The sequence below is a fragment of the Musca autumnalis genome, unplaced genomic scaffold, assembly GCF_047663935.1.
Source record: "Musca autumnalis isolate F117 unplaced genomic scaffold, ASM4766393v1 scaffold_3, whole genome shotgun sequence".
NCBI classification, from domain to species: Eukaryota; Metazoa; Arthropoda; class Insecta; order Diptera; family Muscidae; genus Musca; species Musca autumnalis.
Window position 1 is genome coordinate 204,491,634 of NW_027411866.1, and position 24,952 is coordinate 204,516,585.

The following is a 24,952-nucleotide window of genomic DNA, read 5'->3' on the forward strand; positions in this document are numbered from 1 at the left end:
TTTTGTTGTAGAAGAGTTGTTATCGAAAACTTTTCGTTATAAAAATGTTGTTATCGACAACTTTTCGTTATAGAAAAGTTGTTATAGACGACTTTTCGTTATAGAAAAGTTGTTATCTAGAACTTTTTGTTATTGAAAAGTTGTTATCGAGAACTTTTCGTTATTGAAAAGTTGTTATCGACAACTTTTCGTTAAAGAAAAGCTGTTATCGACAACTTTTCGTTAAAGAAAAGCTGTTATCACAACTTTTAGTTATAGAAAATTTTTATCGACTATTTTTCATTATAAAAATATTGTTATCGATAACTTATCGTTATAGAAAAGTTGTTATCGACAACTTTTCGTTATAGAAAATTTTTATCGACTACATTTCATTATTAAAAAGTTGTTACCGATAAATTATCGTTATAGAAAATTTGTTATCGACAACTCTTCGTTGCAGAAAAGTTCTTATCGACCACTTGTCGTTATATAAATGCTGTAATCGACAACTCTTCTTTACATTTATAGGAAATATGCAAAATATTTGTTTTGCAACCAACCTGCTGAATAGACCCTCTTCATTTCCGAAGAAAACCAAAACACTTAATAACTTTTCAAACAAAAGGAATTCAATTGCTTGTCGGTAATGAGTTTCCCAAGTAAAAGAAACATGTAATACACATGTGCAACTAACTCTCGGTAAATACCTCCTCCAAAAAGGTAAAAGTGTTGGAAAATGATATATGGTAAGTGATTTACCTCAAAACAAGCCCTAAAGGCCTCAGATTAGTTGTTACAGTGAACTTTAAAGGTATTACCAGCTAAGGCAAAACAATATTTTATTGAATATTGGAATGGTAATGGCGGAAAGGTGTTCACATACATACATACACATGGTTGTATTAATCTCAATAAATAGTTTCTGTCAAAATCTGTTTTGCTTTGTATAACAACTGGAGGTAGTTGTCAAGATTATTTAAAATTTCACACATTTGATTTGAGAGAGAGAGAGAGGAACTTTTGATTTGCATTCAAGAAGTGAAAGCTCCTTTGCTCCTTCTTTCCATTATTTATTGATTGGATAGATGATGATGATGACGACGATCGTCATCAACATAATTTTGCAAGCTACTCCGGTATGCCCACACCAAATATTGTTTTCTTGGCAACAAAATTTAACAAAAAATTCAAGTTTTCTTTCCAACGAGCGACCTGCATATTGGCGACGACAACATACATCATTTTCGATTTATGAAAATGTTTTCTCAAAAAAAAAGTAGATGAAAAAAAAATTATTTGAAAAATTTAGTGTTTGTTGTGATCATCTGATGGTCGTTGGCGTTGCTCCTCAATGAAATTTAGTGCAAACCCCCATCATAAGTCATTTTTTATTGAATTGTGTGCTGTTATCTGCGTCCAGACATTTTGCATGGGTTGGTCGCCATTGGTGGACATTGCTGCTTTGGAATTTCAGTTTCCCATAAAATGCCATAATAACTTTGGCATTTTTTATGTGAGTTATTTTATAAATTAGGTGGCGAAAGTTTTGAATATTTATGGGATTTGTTTTTAATTTTCCAATTAGGTGAGATGTGGCGGATAGAGTTTGTGAGGTTTGCAATTGAATTTGCCAGCTATTGCTAACCCACACTATTGTTTCCTTATTGTCGCCATTTCAGCCCTTAATGGGGGCCCTGACCTTTATTTATATTTCTTTCGAAACTTCCGCCATTACCAAGCAAGCAAATTACTTTAAATAAAGCCCACAACAATTCCATTCAACAAAAATATCAAAATATCCAAACTTTAATGAAGCATGAATTTTGACTCCTCCAATAAAAAAAACGAAGCCATAACGTCATCCATATGGTCTCAAAATTCCTACAACGTCAGCTAAAAAGTATGGCTTTTGAAAAAGAATTTTAAAAACGTCATTTGGAAGTTCATAAAGACGAAGAAGAAAAAATAATTGTCTACCCAACCCAAGTCATCATCATCATCAGCCCAAAGCATAACATGAAAATGTGTTTGCGTTTTGAACTTTGCACGACAAACCAAGAAAAGGAGCTACGCATTCATCAATCGCCCATATTAACCGACAAAATAAGTGAAGCAACTCTTTTAGCTCACACAAACAATAACACTTTTCTTTCTTTAACCGAGAAAGATGACACCCAGGCAGGCAACAGTCTATCAAAGATGTGTGCCTCAATGGAACTTAAATCCAACCATAAAACGAAAACACACAGAGACACAGAAAATCAGCCGGCCGGCAAAACTCTGACAGATTATGTGGAGAGTTAGTTGGAAGCATGCAAGTCATCTTGACTTGCGAGTCAGTCACCACAGTCGTCGCTTTCGGGTGCTATGTGACCGACCGACCGGCTTAATAATTTTGCTCTGAATACCACAAGTTTTTCTTTATCTTCTTGTTGCCTTATTTTGTTGTTGTTGTTGCTGTTGCAATGTTGGCATTGTTCGCACTTTAGTTTTTATTGTTCAATGTTAAGGCAACAAAAATGCAATTTAACTTTTAAGCAAAGTAGGAACCAGCAAAAAAAAAAAGAGTTATGATCATTCCCCCCAATAGTCAGTCACATAAACCAAGCAACCGAGCGACCGCCTGTCATATGAGGATTGTGGCCCATATGCAGCAAGCATGGAAATGTGAGAACGTATTGTGTGGTATAAGAGATGGCAACGAACGGTGGACACCCTTCCACTACTATTTTTTATAGGAATATGTTGTCGTTAACACCTACCCAATGTCAAAATGTTGTCGATAGAAACTTTTCTGTAACGAAAAGTTGCCGATAGAAACTTTTCCATAACAAAAAGTTGGCGATAACAACTTTTCTATAACGAAAAGTTGTCGATAACAACTTTTCTATAACGAAAAGTTGTCGATAACAACTTTTCTATAACGAAAAGTTGTCTATAACAACTTTTCTATAACGAAAAGTTGTCTATAACAACTTTTCTATAACGAAAAGTTGTCGATAACAACTTTTCTATAACGAAAAGTTGTCGATAACAACTTTTCTATAACGTAAAGTTGTCGATAACAACTTTTCTATAACGAAAAGTTGTCGATAACAACTTTTCTATAACGAAAAGTTGTCGATAACAACTTTTCTATAACGAAAAGTTGTCGATAACAACTTTTCTATAACGAAAAGTTGTCGATAACAACTTTTCTATAACGAAAAGTTGTCGGTAACAACTTTTCTATAACAAAAAGTTTTTGATAACAACTTTTATATACCGAAAAGTTGTCGATAACAATTTTTAAATAACGAAAACTTTTCGATAACAACTTTTCTATAACGAAAAGTTATCGAAAACAAATTTTGCATAGCGAAACGTTTTCGATAACAAATTTTCTGTAACGAAAAGTTGTCGATAACAACTTTTCTATAACGAAAAGTTGTTGATAACAACTTTGTATAACGAAAATATGTCGATAACAACTTTTGTATAACGAAAAGTTGTCGATAACAACTTTTCTATAACAAAAAGTTGACGATAACAATTTTTCTATAACGAAAAGTTGTCGATAAAAACTTTTCTATAACGAAAAGTTGTCAATAACAACTTTTCTATAACGAAAAGTTGTCGATAACAACATTTCTATAACGAAAAGTTGTCGATAACAACTTTTCTATAACGAAAAGTTGTCGACAACAACTTTTCTGTAACGAAAAGTTGCCGATAACAACTTTTCTATAACGAAAAGTTGCCGATAACAACTTTTCTATAACGAAAAGTTGTCGATAACAACTTTTCTATAACGAAAAGTTGTCGATAACAGATTTTCTATGACGAAAAGTTGTCGATAACAACTGTTCTATAACGAAAAGTTGTTGTTAACCACTTTTCTATAACGAGAAGTTGTCGATAACAACTTTTCTATAACGAAAAGTTCTGGATAACAACTTTTCTATAAGGAAAAGTTGTCAATAACAACTTTTGGATAACGAAAAGTTGTTGATAACAGCTTTTCTATAACGAAAAGTTGTCGACGACAACTTTTCTATAACGAAAAGTTGTTGTTAACCACTTTTCTATAACGAAAAGTTGTCGATAACAAATTTTCTATAACGAAAAGTTGTCGATAACAACTTTTCTATAACGAAAAGTTGTCGATAACAGATTTTCTATGACGAAAAGTTGTCGATAACAGATTTTCTATGACGAAAATTTGTCGATAACAACTTTTCTATAACGAAAAGTTGTCGATAACAAGTTTTATATAAAAACAAGTTGTCGATAACAACTTTTCTATAAAAACAAGTTGTCGATAACAACTTTTCTATATGAAAATTTGTCGATAACTGATTTTTTATAACGAATTTTTATAGCGATAAAAACTTTTCCATAAAGAAAATTTATCGATTCTATAACGAAAAGTTGTTGTTAACCACTTTTCTATAAAGAAAAGTTGTCGATAACAACTTTTCTATAACGAAAAGTTGTCGATAACAGATTTTCTATGACGAAAGGTTGTCGAGATAACAACTTTTCTATAACGAAAAGTTGTTGTTAACCACTTTTCTATAACGAAAAGTTGTCGATAACAAATTTTCTATAACGAAAATTTGTCGATAACAACTTTTCTATAACGAAAAGTTGCCTATAACGAAAAGTTTTCGATAACAACTTTTCTCTAACGAAAATTATCGATAACAACATTCCTATAACAACTTTTCTGTAACAAAAAGTTGTCGATAACAACTTTTCTGTAACGAAAATTTGTTGATAACTTTTCTATAAAGAAAATGTATCGATTCTATAACGAAAAGTTGTTGTTAACCACTTTTCTATAACAAAAAGTTGTCGATAACAACTTTTCTGTAACGAAAATTTGTTGATAACTTTTCTATAAAGAAAATGTATCGATTCTATAACGAAAAGTTGTTGGTAACCACTTTTCTATAAAGACAAGTTGTCGATAACACATTTTCTATAACGAAAAGTTGTCGATAGCAAATTTTCTATAACGAAAAGTTGTCGATAACAACCTTTCTATGATGAAAAGTTGTCGATAACAACTGTTCTATAACGAAAAGTGTTCGATAAAAACTTTTCTCTAACGAAAAGTTTTCGATAACAACTTTTCTATAACAAAAAGTTGTCGATAGCAACTTTTCTATAACGAAAAGTTGTTGAGAACAGATTTTTATAACGAAAAGTTGTCGATAACAACTTTTTCGATAACGAAACGTTATCGATAACAGATTTTGTATGACGAAAAGTTGTCGATAACTACTTTTCTAAAACAAAAAGTTGTCGATAACAACTTTTCTATAACAAAGTGCGTATAATAACAAGTTATAGAATGTCGATAACAACTTTTCTATAACGAAAAGTTGTCGATAACAGATTTTCTATGACGAAAAGTTGTCGAAAACAACTTTTCTATAAAAAAAAGTTGTCGATAATAACTTTTCTATAACAAAACTTTGTCGATAACAAATTTTCTATAAAGAAAAGTTGTAGATAACAAATTTTATGTGAATGAAAGTTATCGATAACAAACTTTATGTGAGGAAAAGTTATCGATAACAACTTTTCTATAAGAAAAGTTTTCAACAACAACTTGCCTAGGACGAAAAGCTGTCGATAGCCACTTTTCTGTAGCAAAAGTCGTCGATAACAATTTTTCCATAACGACCAATTTTCGAAAAAAGCTCTCTTTGACAAAAAGATTTCGATAACATCCTCTCCATAACGAAAATAATTTCTGTTTATGTCTCATTTCTACCCACTTTGAGTAGGTGTAGGGTATGCATGTCGTAAAAACGCCATGTTATACCCTCTTTCACGCATGATCACTTCGGCGACATTTAAGCGATGGTGATCACTTTTTTTATGTTCCATTCCCGCTGCTACTCTCTTTCTTGCGGCACATTCTTCGTTTTCGATTGCGGATTTATACAAATGTGTTTTTTTTCTGCTGGTTGGTTGGTATTTAACTCAGTTGTGTTGCTTTGTTGTGGGCCCCCATGGAAGGTCACACACTAAATCCCATTTTATTTATAGCAAAAACAGTCAAGTCGTCCTCAAGGTACTCTCAAAAGGGATTAAGATACAACAGCATTTTAATTTAAGCTGTGAATTGATATTGAAAGCTTCCCCAACATAATTTTTCCAAAATTAAATCCTTTCACTTTTTTGTTTCGATAAATGGATCACATGTTTCGGAAAGCCGGTTCTCTTTACAATAACTGCAATTTACAATTAATCTTTTTTCTTTTCTTTTAAATTAAAAACAAATTTAACCTTCATACTTCATTTTGGTAAAGTGCAGCCGTGTCAGCAGCAGCACCAGTAAATCTGTGTCATTAGTGGCATTTGCAAGTGGCTGGCTGCCTGCCTTTTGGTAGCTGCAGTGCATAGCACAGAAAGAAGGAGCAAAAACATTTACACTTCTTGCAATTCAATTAATTTTTATGCATATCAAATTTAATGCTGCTTATGCAGAACAAACACCAACAACAACTGCAGCAGCAATAAACAAATCTGCAAATTCAACACAACCACTTCATGGTTTGGCACATAAAAAGCTGTCACTACCGTTTTGCGGACACTTGTTGTGTTTTTTTCTTTTAAGAGTCTGAAAAAATGGCGGCAAATGTTCGTTTACAAATTAAGACACTTTGCAAAATATGTAAAGTAGCGGCGGTATGTCCTCCCCTACAACCCCTCCTTGACCACCAAACAAACGTTGAAATAAATCAAAAAAATGTTTTTCCAACGATTTCATTGTCGATAAGCAGCCAGCGCCGAACGCTTTAAATGTGTTGCATATAATTTGCAAACTCCATTACGGGTTTTTTCGCTCTCGCTTTGTTTTATGGACTCGGGCAGGCATATTTAAACAATTCCATTTTATTTCAATTGTTTTTATTCTATTCTATTTGGTTGCAGTTGCTGCTGGTGTTTTATGGTGTCTTTTTTGCTGAGTTTGTCCATTTGCCTGGTTGTCATTTATTTGTTTTTTGCTTCTCATTTTTGCCTGGTTTTCTACGTTTCGTTTTTTTTCTATTAGCTTTTCAGAAAAAACACGTGCATATTCAAAACATATTTGCATGAGAGCCACAACAGGGTTGCCAAGATGAAGAAGATGGGCTTCAGCTGGTGTTTTTGTAAATGTCATGTGAACAACATTAATTTTGAAATAAATAATTAAATCGTTCCCAAAATTAATTTAATACATAAATTATTAACTTAATTTGGGTTAAAATGAATCTAAAATATAATAAAATATAAAATTGGCGCCCGAGCTAAGGCTTTGGCTGTTTCAATTCATTATCATTCCAATATACAACTGAATGGGGCCTTTACGGAATTTTAATGGTTCCAGCCACAAACAGACATTCTTGGGGGTAAATTATGAAAAAATGTGAGTCTTTATTTTCAGTTGGCGCCCAAGCCTAGGTTTAATGTTGTACTATCGATTAAGTAATTTCAATTACATGTGGCTTAATAGTTTTCTAAGGTTGCAGATGTTTTAAAAGGAACATTGATAAAGAAGTTTTGAATAAAAAATTGACTAAAAAATATTGAAAAAGGATTTTTGAAAATTGGCGTTCAAAATGTAAATGTCATGTGAACAACATTAATTTTGAAATCAATAATTAAATCGTTCCCAAAATTAATTCAATATATAAATTATTGATTTAGTTTGGATTTTAACCCAATCTGCAATATAATTTTGTATTGGCGCCCGAGCAAGAGCTTCGGCTATTCCAATTTTCATTCCAATGTACAACTGAATGGGGTCTTCACGGAATTTTAATGGTTTCAGCTACAGACAGACATTCTTGGGGATAAATTATGAACAAAAATCTGAGTCTTCATTTTCAGTTAGCGCCCAAGCCTAGGTTTAATGTTGTACTATCGATTGAGTAATTTCAATTAAATGCGGCTTAATAGTTTTCTATGGTTGCAGATCTTTTAAAAGGAACATTGATAAAGAAGTTTTGAATAAAAATTTGAGTAAAAAATATTGAAAATGGATTTTTGAAAATTGGCGTTCAAAATATGATTTTGACCACTAGATCTAAAAACATGCAAACCTATTAGTCTCGAATCCATTGTTGTATACATATTTTTTAATTTAATTGTGATTATAATGGGTTATGAAACTGCAATATAATTTGTATTGGCGCCCAAGCAAAGGCTTCGGCTGTTTCAATTGATTTTTATTTCAATGTACATTAAATGGACAAGGAATTCCAGTGCATCCAGCTATACAAATTATAACAAACAAGATTTCTTGGGGATAAATAATGAAAGATGTGAATCATTATTTTAAGTCGGCGCCCAAGCGAAGGTTTAATGCTCTCGATTGAGTTATGAGGCTTAAAAGACTTCTAATTTTGTAGATCTTTTAAAAGGAACATTGATAAAGAAGTTTTGAATAAAAATTTGATTAAAAATATGAAACAGAATTTTTGAAAATTGGGATTCAAAATATGATTTTGACCATTATATCTAAAACATGGATTTTATAGTTTAATTTTTAATTTAAATGCGAATCTGCAATATAATTTTTTATTGGCGCCCAAGCAAAGGCTTCGGCTGTTTCAATTGATAGACATTGAAATAGAAGTCTATTAAATGACCTTCAAGGAATTCCAGTGGATCCAGCTATACAAATTATTTCAAACAAAATTTCTTGGGGCTACATAATGAAAGATGTGAATCTTTATTTTAAGTTGGCGCCCAAGCGAAGGTTTAATGCTGTAGATTGAGATTATAATTAAAGAGGTTTAAAAGACCTTTAAGGTTGTAGATCTTTTAAATGGAACATTGATAAAAATGTTTTGAACTAAAATCTTATAAAAAATATTGAAAATGATTTTTTTGGAAATTGGCGGTGACAAATTGACACCTGTAAACCTCGAATCAATTATTGTACACATATTTTTTTTAAAAAGAATTGGGATTATAATGGGTTATGGATAATATTGGCAGAAGTTACCACAACTATCTTTCAATTCCCTGAAAATGATTGGAGAGTCCAATCGAAATATTGGAATAAAGCTTGAAAATCATAAAATCGGATTTTTATTTTCAAAAAGTCTGCAGCCAAACAATGCTTAACACCAAAAATAATAGGCTCCCAAACAAAGTCTTCGGCTGCTTCAATTGATTTTCATTTCAATGGATAAGCCAGATTGGTTTGGCAAATTTTTAACTGGCGCCCAAGCTGAGGTTGATATAAAGATTTTTCATAAGACGAAACAAGTTGACCTACCAACTAACGCTCAACTACGCATTCTGAATTTCCATGCAATTTTTAAAATTTTTAATAGTTTTCATGAAGCTGGAAATTCTTGAATTGGCGCCCAAGATAAGGGTTTAACAGATTTACTTAATTTTAATGCAACTAATTTAGCAACAAATTCCAAACATAATCTTTCCAATGTTCAACAAGATTTCCTAGGGATCAATAATGAAAGATGTGAAATAATATTTTAAGTTGGCGCCCAAGCTAAGATTTAATTATGTCAGTTGACGTTTAGATGTTTTTTTTATTGTTGCAGATTTTTAGAATTGATAAAATATTGAAAAATAAGTCTTGAATTAAAATAAAAAAATTCGTAGTGAAAAAAATATATTTGAAAATTATTTCGAATTTGGCGTCCAAACTACGATTTTGACCACTAAATCTAAAAACATTGAAACCTCTAAACCTCGAATAAAAATTTGGAGTGGTAAAATTGTTTGTCTACCTCTTTGTTTATTTTTGGTAGATCAGCTTGTCTTGGCAAGTTTTCAACTGGCGCCCAAGCAGAGGTCGATATGGAGATTTTTTTTTGTAAGATAAAACAAGCTGACCGACCATCTAACGCTAAACAACGCATTCTGAATTTCCTTAAAATTTTGATAAATTTTATCTGTTTTCCTGATGCAGTGAAGTTCTTGAGTTGGCGCCGAAAACACGGCTTTGACAGATATCATTAATTTTAAACAAAAGCAAGGCTTTAACAGATTAAGTTAATTTTGTAAAATGCAACTAGCAAAAAATTCCAACCATAATCTTTCCAATGTTCAACAAGTTTTCCTAGGGATCAATAATGAAAGATATGAAGTAATATTTTAAGGTGGCGCCCAAGCTAAGGTTTAATGATGTCAATTTACGCTTAGAAGTTTTTTTTATTGTTGCAGATCTTTAAAATTGATGAAATATTGATAAATAAGTCTTGAATTAAAATTAAGAAAATATATATTGAAAAAAATATATTTGAAAATTATTTCGAATTTGGCGTCCAAACTACGATTTTGACCACTAAATCTAAAAACATCGAAACCTATAAACCTCGAATATAAATTTGAGACGGTAAAATTGTTTGTCTACCTCTTTGTTAATTTATGGTAGATCAGCTTGTTTTGGCAAGTTTTCAACTGGCGCCCAATCAGAGGTCGATGTGGAGATTTTTTTGTAAGATAAAACAAGCTGACGCTGACGCTAACGCAAAACAACACATTCTGAATTTCCTTATAATTTTAACAAATTTTATCTGATTTCCTGATGCAGTAAAATTCTTGAGTTGGCGCCGAAAACAAACAAATTAAAATCATTATTAATTTTATTTTATCATTAATTTTAATAAAACGAAATTAGCAACCAACTGGAAACGTAATATTTCCAATGTTCCCGAATATTCTGGAATTAAATTGTCATTTCTAATTTTGTGGCAACTCTACTTTTTTTGTTTCTTCTTAAATTCATAGGGTCAAAGGGGGTATGTGAGAGCATGAATATATGTATGTGCATTATTGCACCCAGCATAGATGAACAAATGTTTTTTTTTTTTCGAAATATTATATGTTCATTGCTAAGCCCCTCTGCCCCCCTTTTCAACCATTCCAAACAAATGTTCTATTATTTTGATACGAATCGTCGTTCGTCGTTTTATTTCACTTTGCTAGCCCAGAAGCGACAACTGTTGAATTGCTGGTGCTATTGCTGCTGCTGTTGTTGTGTTGTTGCAGAACGTGAGGAGCGATTTTTTTGCATTTTCTCTAAATTCTGGCATTGTGCTCGCCCGCTTGTCACTGGCATGTTTTTTTTTTTGCTGGCATAAAGAAGGAGAGTTGGAATATTTGTTGTGTTGTTGTTATATTCAAATGGTTTTATAACTCGTCGCCTGGTTTTTCATTTGCAGTTTTCTTCTTTTTCTTCTACCATTTTTTTTGCGCATTTGCTAAACACATTTCACAATGTGTTGCTGATCGACCCACCGACCATATCATCATGGTATTCAAATGTAATGTTTAATAGGGACACTAGGGAGAAGTGGGGGAAATGTGAAAATTGTGATAATTGTTCCACAAATATAAAAAAAAAGCAAGAGAGACTTCTCTCATATCAATGAGGGCACCCTGATTCATATTAGCTCAATGATATAGGATCTACTTTTTATCGCCGAGTCCGAAAGGCTTGCCTCCAAGTCCTCTGCAACTTCTACAAATGTTGCTATACATTTGGCCCACACTTTTCCTGACTCTCGTGGTTAAGATACATGTTGCCCAGTATCAAATATAAACATTTATGTTGCTTATGACGATTGACTACAATAAACAAATTTTAGCCAATTGATAAAAAAAATCTAAGATTCAATCATAAATTTATCGATTTTCCGGCGATAAAAAATTTTCATATTGACAAAATTCGATAAAAATTATTTGATCACGAACTAAAAATACGACTGATAAAATATTTCACACATTGACAAAAATATTTATCAAAAAAAAAAAAAAATTCCACATGGTCAATATGTGAAATATTTTATCAGTTCAATATAAAAAATCGATAAATGTTTTAGTCAATATGTGAAATATTTTATCACTTGTATTTTTACTTTGTGAACAAATAATTTTATCGAATTTCGTCAATATGACAATTTTTTATCGCCGGATTTTTTTCCTGTGTATGTTTTTATACTGAGGACTGTCAATAAGGCGAAATTCGGGGGCTCGACAAGCCAAATTTCCTTTTTTGGGGTCCATTTGAACTTCAGAGTTTCAAATCTTTCAGTTTCAGCTACTATTTTTGTTCGTTTGTAATATTTGTTTCCCTTCATTCCACCCTTATACATTCTTAACAAGTACATGACAAAAGTTTTTTTTACAAGTGAAGTTGATCACGGCCTTAAAGCATGTGTGTGTGTGCAAGTGTCTGTGTTCTATTCTGGGGGGCTCTGGTGGGGTTGAACGGGTGGATTTTTTTGATGTTAAAACATTTATGGCTCGATTTTTTGTGTGCCGGCGTTCAAGTAGATGTTGCTTTCTGGCTGGCGCAGCAGTGCAATGGGAGTTTCATTTTGTTTCTGTTGTTTTGCCTTGTTTACTCTGCAACAACTGTCTGTCCAATTCATGTGCGCATTTAAATTGGAAATTTATGAACTGCATTTTTGTTGTTTACACACACAAGGCGATTTTGTGGTGAATCCTTAACACGATTTCACAGTAAAAAAAGAAAACAACTGCCTGCTGAATGACCGACCGAATGATTAGGTTTATTTTGCATGTTTTTGTAACAGTGAAGAACAAAAGTAGAGAGCCTTTGGATATTTCCTTATAAATTAAATTTTAAATATTTTTCTTTTGAAATTTTTTTGAAAGTGAAATTGGATAGAATATTGGAGGGAAATAAAGGTCATACATTACAAACCCTCGGAATTCTACAGAGACTAGTCAGATGCATAAACACCAGTGTTAATGTCAAAGTCCTATGTCATAGATGCCCTTTTTGGCTTTTGGCAACTCAGGCTTTCTGACATTCTATGTAACTATTTTTCTTCGCACTACCGCTCACCTACACATACATGTATGCGTTCTGTCATCTGTGCTTTCTCGGACTTTCTTACTTTCTTTTTGTTCAACACAAATCACTTGCTATTCAACCATCCATTCGGTAAGCATCGATTTCCAACAAACTTATTTTCTACTGTTCTCAATAAAAAGAGCAAGATTCTGTTCAAAATCACATATTGATTCTGACTGTGTTTTTATTTTCTTTTATCTTTTCACGAAATCCATCTGGGAGAAATATTGTGTTCCAAACAATATTTCTTTGGTTCGGGTATTAAGCTTTTCTTCCATTTCTACAGGAAAACATCCAACGCTTATACTTGGTGTTTTCATTTGGTCCGTTCGAGCCGTATACAAAACCAGCTCCCGAAATTACTGTTCCAGCTTGGATTTTCATCCTATACATCCTAAAATTTTTCCATCATTTCATCCATCAAAACTAAGGTAAGTTTGTGTTTTCGTTCAATTTCAAAAGTGCAAATTTTTCTACAAACAAAAAGTGCATTTGCCGTCGGCAAAACAACATTTCATATTTCTTTCAATACGCGGTTTCGGTGGAAGAGTGTTGTTCTTTCGTTCTATTTTCTAAGAGAAAAGTGCAATTGTGTTTTTTTTCCTATTAAAATTTCCTATTCATAGGTTATTTTAATAAAGATTAATATTTTCTCTTTATTTCATTAAATTTCATTGCATTTGTTGTTGCATAAGAGAAGTTTTCTACTCTTTTCCTTCATTAAAACATAATTGCATTATTTCTCATCCTTTTGTGCTTCATTCCCGCATAAATTCGAAATTCGCGCTGCATTACTTCGTGTGTGTTATTTACCAACAAGTGACAACAACAATTCTTATATTTTCTTTATTCTCTCATTGTATTCCTTCCCGCTGGTGATATTTCAGTATTTTTGTTGTTGTTACTTGTTTTCTATTCCCTCTTATACGATCATATGCTAATAGGGTTCTACGCATCGATTTTCGACTCTTAGAGCACAATCCAAATACAGGGTTGTCAAAATCGACAAAATTCGACTTTGATATTTTGAAATTCGACTTTCACACTGGGGTCTCGAATTCGATTTTTTCTTTCCCAAATAACTTTAGTTATTTGAATTTTTTCATATTTTTCGATATTTTCTATTCAAAAACAATTAAAATTATTTAATTTTCCATTCGCATTGATACGATAAAATATTTTTTGAAACGTTATTCAAGTTTTTGAAAATATTTTAATTTTTAACGTATAATTATTTTTTCATAAGTGTGATTTTGGAGTACAAGTGTATTTATTTATCATAAAAATACTTGTGTAAAAGGTCTAATTTATTATCAAATTCTTGAATTTAGATTTTTCCACAATTTCAAGGATTTTTTAATATATTTCTGCCGTTTTAGTTGTCCGCTTTCTCTAAAGCTGAAAGAAAAACCGCATTTTCCAGAGTTCTTTGGTTTCATTATCACATTTATACTTTTCGTTTTTGTTCATTCTTTTTTCGATTCGAAGTTATTCTCAAAATGTCGCTTGATTCTTTCATTCGCTTAGCTGACACCCTCGTGGGATTTGATGCTGATCTTGCTAATAATATTCTTCCAGTCAACTCTATTCACTTAATTCGGCTCCATACCGATGAAATAAAGTCCTTATGGACTAGAATTAAATCAGAGTATGACACTTTTGTTAAAGAATACGTTTCAGAAGCCCACGACGAAGAAGAATCAGGTGACGAAGATCAAGCTTCTGAACTTGATACAATTCGCTCTAAGTTCAAAACCATTTACCTTACTTATTGTAAGTGTATTGCCAAATTGTCAGAAATTTCAGACGAACTGCAGGCAGCTGCCGCTCCTAAGCAATCTCCCGCCCAGTCTAGTCCAGCTCCTCAATCCCATTCCTCCAACTTTCCCACTAGTTATTCTTTCAACTTGCCGCCTTGCGATACTGAAGTCTTTTCCGGGGATTACATGACATGGCCCACATTCCGGGACATGTTCACGGCTATGTACATAGATAATTCCCGTCTCAGTCCTGTGGAAAAATTATTCCATTTAGTTCAGAAGACCGAAGGCGAAGCAAAAGAGATCGTTCAGAAGAGCCCTCTAACCAATAGCGGTTTCTCTCAAGCTTGGTCCAATCTTTCCGATCGCTATGAAAACAAGCGAGTTCTCGTTAATGGCCAGCTTAAAGTTCTATTCAATTTGCCCATTGTTCATTCCGAGTCTTCTCAGGGTTTGAAACGCCTTCAGCGCGATATAAACTCTTGTATTTCCGTTCTGAAGACTTATGATATTGATGTGGAGAGTTGGGATCCGATTTTCGTTTACTTATGTTCAAACAGGCTTCCTGATTCCACACTCACGCTTTGGGAACACACTCTTTCTGATAAGTCCAGTATTCCACGGTGGGCGGAATTGGACACATTTCTGACCAATAGATTCCGTACGTTAGAGTCTGTTTCCGAGATGCGCAGAGGTGTTCCTGGTTCCAGTCATAAGGAAAGTTCGTCCGACGGGAAATCTAAGCCGTCAAAAATATTCAATTCGTTTCAGAGTAAAGTCTCCGATCCAAAGTGTCCCTTGTGTCCGAATGAGGTTCACAATATTCGAAAATGTCCAAATTTCCTACGCATGAATCCTGAGGCTCGCAGTTCTGAGATTAAACGACAAGGTTTATGTTTCAACTGTTTTTCGAAAACACACTCCCTTAAGAATTGTCCAAGCAAGCATAATTGTTATACTTGCAATAAGCGACACAATACTCTTCTTCACAAGAGTCTATTCAATTCCGCTTCCTCCGTACCGTCAACTGTGTCCGACATAGCTTCAAATCTCAATCCCAACTCCGCTTCCTTCTCTCATTCAGCTATACAGTCCACTAGCAGCGGAGCCGGGAATGTGCAAAATTACTTTTCGTCCAACATACAGGGAGTTTTGTTGGGTACAGCTATGGTACAAATTGTACATAAGGGAGTTACTTATTCAGTCCGTGCCTTGTTTGATTCTGGTTCTGAAGGCACATTCATCACAGAACGTTTATTCAATAAACTTAAGTTACCATACAAGCGCACAAATGCACAAATTTCAGGTTTGAATAATTCCAATTCTGCCAGTGTACGTAAGCAGTGCACTTTCATTCTTTCTTCCAAACTTGATCGCGATTTTGCGTTGACAATGTCCGCTTTTGTTCTTCCAAAGCTGTCAGGTAATCTTCCCAGCAATTCTCTCCCGACATCGTCCTTCAAAGATCTTCCTAATATAGCGTTGGCTGATCCACATTTCTTCAAGAGCACTCAAGTCGATTTGCTTTTTGGAAGCGACGTTCTACCGTCTCTGATGCTTTCAAATTCAATGTCTGGGGTTTGTGGCTCTCTTCTTGCTCAAGAGACTATCTTCGGATGGATCTTGACAGGTCCAATTGGCAATATTTCGTCCAGGTCAGTCAACATTGTTTCAAATTTCTGCAAAATCTCTTCGCATAAAGAGGATTCACGTTTCCTATCTCCTTCCGATTATTGTTGTGAAGATCTTTTAAAATCCACTATTACCAATCCACTTCCAGTTCATCCAGATGATGTCAAGAGTTCAGTTCCCGACGTGGAAGTTCATGATTTCCAGTTGGCAAAACTAGGTGTAAATTCAGCACCTTACCTTACTCGTTGGGAAAAACCTAAAGATATTCAAAGAACTTTCGGTTCTCGATGGTAGAACGAAAATTCCGAGCCCCACGTCAGCGTCGATTCTGTAGTAGCCGTCACCGATGACAATCTTCCATCGAACGCGTGGCGCCTTGGGCGCATTTCAAAAGTATACATGGGTTCAGACGGACGTGTACGAGTCGTGGATGTAGTTACCCAACGGGAACTATAACCCGGCCCATCACGAAACTCGTCGTAATATCCGCCCAAACCTAGTACTTCTTTCTAGTACTATTCATTCGTTCTGATGTCCAAGCTATAACAATCCGTTATATTCGTTCTGATGTCCAATCTATAACAATCCGTTATATTCTTTCTGATGACCAATATATAACAATCCGTCATATTCGTTCCTGCTACGTATACTAGAGCCATATGTCCAGCAGATCTAGCCACCCCGTGCTATATCCATCGCCCGCTCCAGAGAACCAGAATCCGGCGTTGTCTTGCCGCATCTACCAAAGCAGTCATCCGTTGGTCCTGATCGTCGCTTTGAAGACTCCTGCCATCCATCCATATTGCAATGACGACTCCAGATGCTTTCAACACTCCTTCATGGACATTATATTCCACGGCACCACATTCAGTGAAGTTCCAGTCCTGCTTTTACTATAGTTACTTCTATTCTGAAGTAACTCGTTTCTATTCTGAAACATTATTATTTCTATTCTGAAATAATACTCCTCTATTCTGAGACTGAACATTCTGAATTCCAAAGAAAAATTTGCACTGATCTGTTCTTATTCCTATTTCTATGGACGAAACACAAACTTTCCTTTTCAGCTACATATATTTACATCATACATTCCAATTTTTTTCTTTCAATAACTTCAGCTACATTCATATTATATTGTAATCCGCAAAAGTGCACACGACATATAATTTCTGTCTTTTCTTTCATTGCAGCCAGACTGCAAGGTGGGCGGTAATGTTAATGTCAAAGTCCTGTGTCATAGATGCCCTTTTTGGCTTTTGGCAACTCAGGCTTTCTGACATTCTATGTAACTATTTTTCTTCGCACTACCGCTCACCTACACATACATGTATGCGTTCTGTCGTCTGTGCTTTCTCGGACTTTCTTACTTTCTTTTTGTTCAACACAAATCACTTGCTATTCAACCATCCATTCGGTAAGCATCGATTTCCAACAAACTTATTTTCTACTGTTCTCAATAAAAAGAGCAAGATTCTGTTCAAAATCACATATTGATTCTGACTGTGTTTTTATTTTCTTTTATCTTTTCACGAAATCCATCTGGGAGAAATATTGTGTTCCAAACAATATTTCTTTGGTTCGGGTATTAAGCTTTTCTTCCATTTCTACAGGAAAACATCCAACGCTCATACTTGGTGTTTTCAACCAGTAAGGATAAAGGATAATACCAATCTGTAGTATTCCATTGCTTTTATTAAGAAACATTTTTGATTAATTTTTTAATTTTAAATCCGAAATAGAATTTGTTATACGAGTTATTTTTTGATTTATTTGAACATTTTGCGGCGAAGATCATTTTAATATTAATTTAAATTAATTCCTCCTTGGAGTCGAATTTAATGAACGAAGATTTTTTGCAAGTGAAAAAGGAAATACAAAGATTTTAATCCACACAATTACTATTATGTGACCGGTTTCACTGTTGGTTGCTGTTCATATCGGCTTTGGAGTGGCTTCTCTGTTATCGAACTTTCATTTCTCAAATGATTATGATTTTTAGGAGTTAAGTTTAAAAAAATAATAAACTTGTTTTATTTGGTTTATAATTAAATATTTGATTTTCTATATTTTAAAAATGATTTGATGATTCTCAGAGAAGTTGTGAGGTTTAAAATATAAAATAAGTTTTGTTAAATTTTTGGTAGTTTAATTTATTTTCAGTTTGCTTTCAACTGGCGCCCAAGCTGAGGTCGATATGAAGAATTTTTATAAGACAGTTTACAACTAACGTTAAACTACGCCTATTAATATTTTTATAATTTTGAACATGTTTTAAAGATTTTTCTTGACGCAGTGAAATTCTTGAGTTGGCGTCCAAAACACGGCTTTGACGGATTTAAATAATTTTTATAAAACGCAACTTAGCAACAAATTCCAAACATAATCTGTCAATTTTTCAACCAGTAATCCTAGGGATAAAAAATGAAAGATGTGAAATAATATTTTAAGTTGGCGCCCAAGTTAAGGTTTAGTGCTATCAATTAGTACATACAAGTTTTCAAAATTTGAATATCTTTGTATGTCAAATTTGTACTTATTTCCAACTATCCTTCTGTATGTATTCCACACTTTTGTCCTTCACTGTAGATCCCTATCATGTCTCATATTTAGATATTACTTTTAGATATGGAAGGAAAAAAAATAAATAGTAATAAACTGCATCACAATCATATTTATTATTATTTACATCATCAGCTATTTTCAAAATGCATTTTGCATTGTTGGGAATTCGTATTTTCTTCACACTCTTTCTCCTCGTCGCATCCTAAAATGAAGTTTAGCGCTTTTATTTTAATGCCCCCTATATTTCTGTGTTTTTTATTATAGTTTCAGTTTTTCATATTTGCATTTTTACTGATACACATAATTCACTATTTTTATGTGCCACCAAAAAACCGAGCACATAGTTTGGTTTTACATTTTTTAATGGATTTTGATGAAAACATTGGCAAAGAGTTTTATAGAGTGAATAAAGGCTTTTAGTGGCCAAAATATGAACACTTTTTAACGGAAATCCTAGAAAAAGTTTGGTATAAAGAAAAATACATTACTATTTTGACACATATTGGGTACTTGCAATTGTAATATTTTTTATGTTCCTGTCCCTTACATTCTTTTTCATTTTCTTAAATTGTTTTACAATTTTACACTATCATGTGCCCAAACAAATGTTGATAACGCAAATGACTTCAATATACTGTTACGAATATTACATAATAATTTAGATAAAGTTTAGTTAAATTAAAAATTGAATTGTAAAGTAAATTTTGTTATTAAACATTTACTTTCTTAGATTCAGTATTACAACAACAACTACTTTACTATCATCATGAAATTATCTCTTTCACTAACTAATTTCCTATTGTTTTTGTTGTACTCTCTCTCTCTCTCTCTCTCTTACTCATATTTAGTCTAATAAACTTTCTACATTCAGTGATGCCAGATTTGCCGATTTATCGGCATTTTGCCGATTTTTAGTCCAAAAAAATAGAAATGCCGATTTGCCGATTTTTACCCCTAAAATGCCGATTTTTAGTTAAGGCAACTTGTTCACATAAAATTTCCGTTTTTTATGAAAATTGTGGCTGCTAGCACTAATTTGGTACAATAACAAAGACAACTATATCGTCAAGAGTAGTTTGATTAATAATAATAAATTTTTTTAACATATTATAAAAACAGTTTGAATTTTCTTGATTACCAAAACGTGTACTTCAGTATATTCATCAAGAAAATTGTTAAAAAAACCAAATTGTCGAGAAGTGGGTTAGTGGAAATAATTAAAAACTGCACAAACTGTTACATTGAACTTTGTGATCAGATTTTGAAGCGGTTTAATTTTAAAAATAAATTTAAGTGCCTTGTTTCAATAAATCAAAGTTTTATAATAAATGGTACAGAAGATTCATTTTGACATTATAAAGGAATACGAATGCGAACGAAAACCAAGAATCACGTGAACTTTCACGTTTTAATTTCAGAAATTTGTTTAAAGATAAAAACGTAGAGTTGCTAGAATTTTGGAAAACAGTGTGTGAATTAATATGTGCAAATTCTGAACCATTATTTCCTATTTTGTCCAAATTTATTAAACATATTTTAGTCTTGCCACATTCTTCAGCAAATGTGGAAAGAGTTTTTAGCCAAGTGAACTTAAATAAAAACAAGTGTCGAAATCGATTAGCTAGGGAGTCGATGGAAGGAATTCTCTTTACTAAAGACTACTTAAAATTAAATAAGTCCAACTGTTATGATGTTGTCATTAAAAATGATTTGTTACAAAACTTTAATTCAAATATTTATGAATGAAATTGAATTTAATTGTAAACCAACATTTCACCTTATTAGTTAACCTTTTAAGATAATATTTGTATAAGTTTTGTTTAGGTTGACTGAATTGAAAATATATTGATCTCACGTACTTATATGGTAAAACCATTCATATTCATACATATTTTGAATTGTTGCCTTGTTTTATGAATTGTTAATTGTTTTGTTGTACTTAAAATGTTATTTTTTAAACTTATGCTTATTAAATAAAGCGATAATTTGAACTGAAATAAATGTTTTTTTAATTTGCCGATTTTGAAATTTTTTTACCGATTTTGCCGATTTTGGTACCCGAAAAGTGCCGATTTTCGACCAAACTTATCTGGCATCCCTGTCTACATTGTGATGTCATTTATTGTAACCCCCATTAATCTCTCTTATTTATCACCTCTGCCCCATTTGTTGTTTACATTCATCCGTCTGTTTGTGCGTATGTGTATTTGCAAATCGGCTAGCATGTCTTGTGATCATTGTGGAACATTCTACATTAATGATGCTAGAACAGTATACTCAAAAGCGAGCGAATATAAATACGGGAGAGTAGCAAATGGGCAAGTGAGTTGTAATTCAAACCGCGACCTAAAACTGTCAGTGCAAGCTAAGTAGGGAAATAAAGTCTTGCGTGAACAACGTCAATAAAGCATTGTTGAGTCGTAATCTCAACGAACCCTCGCTTTATTTGGTACAAACCGTTCCGGGGAATAAAGCAACGTCTACACGGAATTACGATCTTTCTCAAAACCTCAAATTTCTTGTCTGGTAAAGATACAACTAAGGATGGAGTTAGAGAACAATAAGTCTAATGCCGATGTTTTTGCCTAAACAATAGGCAAATGACCAAGGAATTTACCAAGACGGCCAATAAGTCCGGCGAATTATTAAGTTTGCTGTCAAAATAACTTTTTATGATTTGACATAAAAAAAAACTAAAATCACACAGTGGAAAACCGTCTACTTTTATTGTTAAAAGTCGTCTTATTGTCTTTTAGTCCTTGCAAATAACTATATCTGTCAGTCTGGACTTTCCTAAGAACTTTAAAGGTGTTTGACATGTTGGTGTTATCTACAAAATCAGTTGGCCAAAATTTCACCACAATATTTGTTGTTTAGCAGCGGGTTTTATATTCTAAATTCTGCGATGTATTCCCTGGTGTCCCTCAAACTTCTCTCTTTTTTCACAGTTGTTATTCAATATATTTTCATCCTGATATTTTCATATTACATATCTCCATATGGGGGGCTTGCAGCGACCGGAGCACATGCGAAAACAAAAATAGACGAAAAGATGAATATCAACGAAATCTAGACTTATTGTAAGTAAGGTTGAGGGTTTTATGTTTGAAGGGCTAAAGAAACACCTTTTCCCCCCGAAAAACCGAAAGATTAAAGGCTGTGCTTGAAATTTCTATCTGTACATGTCACTGACCAGAGTAAATACCCAGAGTAAATCTCCTCCTATCAAATGGAGAGAACAAATTTGGAATCAAAAAATATTAACTCTAAATTCATAAGTATCTTCTGCTACAGAAGATATAATGCTTGGTTTACATTTACGAAATCCACTCGATTTCAACTGTCAAATCCATAGGTTAAACGTCAAATGAAATCCAGATGTGATTTCATTTGACGTTTGAGCTATGGAATTGACAGTTGAAATCGAGTGGATTTCGTAAATGTAAACTTAGCATAAGTATATCAAGCCAGTCAGTGCTCTTTTACGCCATTACGTTTGACTTATTCTCTTGGCCAACCATAAAGGTACTATTCTTATTTCGTGACCCTCATTCAATTTCAATTTCCGTTAACTTTTTCCAGATGTTGTATAATATTTTCGATTTCAGATAGTAGATAGTAGTAGAGTTGTGTAGTTCCGGAACGAACTAGTTTCAAGGAACTATTCCGGACAAGGAACTATTGGAACTATATCCGGCTCTTGCATTTATATAGTTCCTTTCGTTCTTCTCATTCGTTCAATTTAAAGCCTACGTCGATCATTCATCTTTGTTGTTTTTTCGCTGCAATTTATTTATTTTTATGTCATTCATCCATCAAACTATGAAAACATTTCGGTCTCGGAACTATTTGAACCAAAGGAAACAAAAAGAAAGACGAAAGAGGAAGATTCGTTGAACTATTTCGGTCTCGGAACTATTTGGAACGAAAAGAACGATGAAAGAGAAAGATTCGTTGAACTATATCGGTCTCGGAACTATGGAACTATATTAAGGAACTAGTTCCTTTTGGGAAAAGAAACTAGAAGGATCAATCCGCTCCGGGAACTAGAGTGCCCAACTCTAGTGCTTAGTGTTTTTCAGTTTTTGCTTAGACAATTCTATGTAGCATATTTTTTTAAGAGATAATGGCTATGGAATTCATTAAGGGAGTACCTGAGAAAAGATCCCTTCAAATTTGGTATTTATACCAACGACATCTATACTTCACATTTAATATTGTTCGATGGCGGTTCAATTAGTGGAAATAACTATATTTTAGCACAAAAATCAACATCCCTCCCAATTCGAGAAAAATCAGGGATTATGGAAATTTCTTGTAGAAGGTTGAGAACATTACAAAAAATTTTTTTTAAATTTTACTGTATGTAATAACGACATCTATACCCCACATATAAAATTGTCTGAGGCTGATAAAATGATGAGATACAAACCTGATGTAACCTCTTGGCTTCTATGAAATTAAATATATAATTTGAGGCATTATTTTTATATTTGTACTTGCAAATAATTCCGAAAATATCTATGTCAGTTTAGTATTTCTGCTAACGACACCTATAATTCAGATTTAACATTGTGTGAGAAATTTATGAGCCTACATTTAGGCGGAGATTTAAACCAACTTAAGTGAAATTTAAAATTGATCACGGTCCGAGGATGATCAATTTCCTTATTGAGGATTGTCAAAAGCCTAAACAATAGACAAATAACTCTAACTGTTAGCCTAGGCAGACTGAAGCCAGTTGTAGGATATTTATTGCTGTCAACCTGGACAAACTGAAACCAGTTATAGGGTTTTGATTTTGAAGAGGTGATATATGTTTTCAATTAAGTGGAATTTATTATATATTTGGATAATAAAGATATCTATACTTCAGATTGAACATGATCTTAGGCTGATTTGCTACTTTTTTAGACGGAAGACAGACTGAAGACTACTGTAGGTTTTTTTTACTTGGATGAGGTGAAATAAGTAACATGCAGCATTTTTATTTTCTGGTACTTAAAATTAATTGAAAAAATTTAATTAGATTTTACTTTGTATACTAACGACACCTATAATTCAAATTGAAAATTTTATTACCGATTGAAAAGCATATTTTCAGGCCCAATATAGACTGAAACCAAATCTGTTTTTACATTAAGATATGATATATGTATAATTTATTTCTTAATTATCTTTGGGCAAAGTTGTTTCTTGATAATATTTAAGTAAGTCATTAGAAATATTTTCCCCTTCAGAAATTGCGAATACAGTGGAACTTCTCAATAACCAACGTCCATATCACGAATAATTCGGTATAACGTTTTATAGACCAAAATATGAATTTTCACTTCAAAATAAAAAAAAATAAAATATTCATTTTTCGTCAGATTATTTTCTTTTGCTTAAGAAAAGAAATACCTAACACACGTAATATTTTTAATATTTTCCTTTCACTTTCGCATCCAATTCCTTTTTGCTATGTCAGAGATATTTGGAGTATACTTTTCATTTTCTTGCACAATATGCACTATTTTTGTATATAAGTTCGTTTTTGTTTTGGAATAAACAGAGCGGAAATATGAACTATATTTTTATATTTTCTGCAGCATTTTTGCAGCATAAGCCAAAGTAATGAAAGGGAAAAAAACGTTCTAAAGTAAAAAATTTGGCAAAATGCCAAACAGTTAAACAACAGGGAAAAAATATTAAAAAATAAAAAACAACTTAAAAAGAAATGTGGAAAGTAATTGGTAATAAAAATGTTATAAGAAATATAACAAAAAATAAAAAAAAAATATTTTGTTAAAAATAAATATTTACAAAAATTTAAAAAAATGACTTATTTTAGTAATTATTTTAGTTTAAAGTTAGAACAAAAAAATAAAAAATATGGAAAGAAGCAACTACTTGAAGAAATGTGGAGAAAATGTTACAAAATATACAGTTATAAAAAATAAAAATATTTCTCGTTAAAAATCCATGCTAACATAAAATTTTAGTTAGAAAAGAGAATACATGAGAAAAGCCAATATTTATTTACAGGGTATTGTTTTTGCAAATTATTTACAGCAAAGAAGCTTTGTTTTGAAATGCAAATGCTTGGTTTGTTTTTGTAGTGGTGCTTGATGTGTTAAATATTCAGTTCCGGTTATGGTTAAGGATTTTTTAAAGCAACAACAAAATAATGTAA

The 24,952-nt window shown here is 32.7% G+C and overlaps 1 protein-coding gene and 1 long non-coding RNA gene across 4 annotated transcripts in view; one reads left to right on the forward strand and one right to left on the reverse strand.

Annotated features, from left to right (window-relative positions):
• LOC141398749 (uncharacterized) overlaps window positions 1-24,952 on the forward strand; it is a 117,216-nt gene that overhangs the window by 39,075 nt on the left and 53,189 nt on the right. The window lies entirely within an intron of this gene.
• mew (multiple edematous wings) overlaps window positions 1-24,952 on the reverse strand; it is a 228,825-nt gene that overhangs the window by 27,182 nt on the left and 176,691 nt on the right. The window lies entirely within an intron of this gene.